The sequence below is a fragment of the Narcine bancroftii genome, chromosome 3, assembly GCF_036971445.1.
Source record: "Narcine bancroftii isolate sNarBan1 chromosome 3, sNarBan1.hap1, whole genome shotgun sequence".
NCBI classification, from domain to species: Eukaryota; Metazoa; Chordata; class Chondrichthyes; order Torpediniformes; family Narcinidae; genus Narcine; species Narcine bancroftii.
In genome coordinates, this window is record NC_091471.1 from 39,425,427 (window position 1) to 39,428,114 (window position 2,688).

Here is a 2,688-nt window from a genome sequence, read left to right on the forward strand (position 1 = left end):
GAGGGAAAAAAATCAATACATTGCAAAAGTAAGAGTCCCTGATTGAATTTGTCATTGAGGAGTCTGATGGTGGAGGGGTAGCAGCTGTTCCTCAACCTGGTGGTGTGAGTCTTGTGGCACCTATACCTCCTTCCTGATGGCAGCAGTGAGAACAGAGTGTGTACCGAGTGGTGTGGATCTTTTTTTTCATATTTTATTTATAATTTTAAATCACATAACATTAAATATAACATATTGATACAAACATTATATAATTGAATAAAACCCCCAACCTCCCTCATTCTCCCAACTAACACCCTCCCTCCTCCCCTACCCACCTACAAAGAAAGAAGAAAGGAGACCATCACTAAAAACAAATAATCAAATTCCGAGACATCCACTGGAGCAGACCAGGAGATTAAATTTTAATACCAAGAGTTTTTAAATATGGGCTCCATACTTTTATAAAAAAATGATATTTAACCATCAAATTATATATTATCTTTTCTAGAGGAATACAGGATTTCATTTCAATATGCTATCTTTGCATTCCTAAAACTAAATCAAATTTCCAAGTAATAGCCAAACATTTTTTAGAAACAGCCAGAGCCAAATGTAAAAATTCAATTTGGTACATAGTCAATCTCAATCCTAAAGCAATCGACTTAATGCCCCCTAATAAAAATAACATAGGATCAAATTTACTTTTAAACGTACTTTTAAGACTCACTCCAAAAACAATTTAACATAACCAAAAATTCTTAACCTTAGAACAAATCCAAGTTGAATGAAAAAAAGTATCCATTTCCTGTCCACATCTAAAACATAAATCTGAGGAAATTAATTCAAATTTATTTATTTTCTGAGGGAGTTAAATACAATTGATGTAAAAAATTATATTGTACTAATCTATATCTTACATTTATAACCTTAATCATACTATCTTTACACAAATTAGTCAAAACATTTTCATCTATCTTTCTATTTAAATCAAGTTCCCATTTCATTCTAGGTTTCAACTTAGGCATTTTATATTGTTATAACTTATACATCTCATAAATAAATTTATTCATTTCTTCCTCAGTTAGCAACAATTCTAAAGCAGACTGTCTAGGTAATTTTAAACTATGGCCTAATTTTTCCAATAAAAAAGTTTTAACCTGATAATAACAAAAAAATGTATTAGTGGGAACTTGAAACTTCTCCTTCATTTGATTGAAAGACAAAAACTTCCCTGCTTCAAAACAATCTTCAACTTTTTAAATCCCCAATTGATTCCATATCTTTTAAAAAATGATTATTTACAGGAAAAGGAAAAAAGTTTATTTTGATATAGGGGCATTTTCACTGAGATCTTTCCCTTCCCACCTATCTGATAATCAATTTTATTCCATATTTTAATTAAATATTTCAAAATTTCTGTATCCTTACCAATTAACAATTTTGAATTCCACTTAGAAATAAATTCAGACATAAACTTCTCATCAATTTTATCTAACTCTATATTCATCCAAATAGAAGATTTATTTAAATCAAACATTGCATTATTAAGTTTCAGTTGCACAGCTTCATAATAATTCTGAAAATGTGGAAGTTGTAAACCACCTAATTCAAACTTCCAACTTAATTTCTCCAAAGTTATCCTATTCATTTTCCCCTTCCATAAAAATGTCCTTACAATTATGTTAAGGTCATTAAAAAACTTTGGGGTACTAAACAAGGAATAGATTGAAAAAATATATTGAATTCTTGAAAAAATATTCATTTTAATACAATTCACTCTTCCTATTAAAGTAATAGGTAAATCATTCCACCTATTTAAACAATCTTTAATTTTATTAAATAATGGAACATAGTTTAATTTATACATATGATCTAAATTTTTATCAATTCTAATACCTAAACATTTAATCGGATTATTTGTCCACCTAATTGAGCTACATGTTTACAACAATCATAATCTCCTTCTACTAATTGCATAACTTCACTTTTATCACAATCAATTTTATAACCAGATATTTCTCCATAATCTTGTAATTTTTTATATAAAGAAACTAAAGAATTTTCAGGATCTGTTATATAAATCAATACATCATCTCCAAACAAACTAATTTTATACTCCCCTTTATTCACTTTGATTCCTTTAATACCAACATCTTGTCTTATTGATTGTGCCAGAGGTTCAATTCCTAAAACAAACAATGCAGGAGATAAAGGACAACCTTTTCTAGCTGTTCATGTTAATGAAAAAGGAGAAAGTTGTACATTAGTAACTACTTTAGCCAAAGGATTTCTATATGAAGCTTTTATTCAATTAATAAATTTTGACCCAAATTGAAATTTTTGTAAAACTTTAAATAAATAATTTCATTCTAATCTATCAAAAGCCTAATAAATCCAGATTGATCTAAATGAACCAACTCAGGTAAATATTCATTTATTCTATTAGCCAAAACTTTAACAACAATTTTATAATCAATATTTAATAACGATATAGGTTGAGAAGACTCCAGCTTTAATAAATATTTATCTTTCTTAGGTATTACTGTTATTACAGCATTTGAAAATGATTCAGGTAAAGAACAAGTTACAGTCACTTGTTTTAATACTTCCATTAATAAAGGCATCAATAAATCTTTAATTTTTTTAATTAAATTCAGGCGTAAACCCATCTTCACCAGGAGATTTCCCATTTTGCTTAGAATTTAA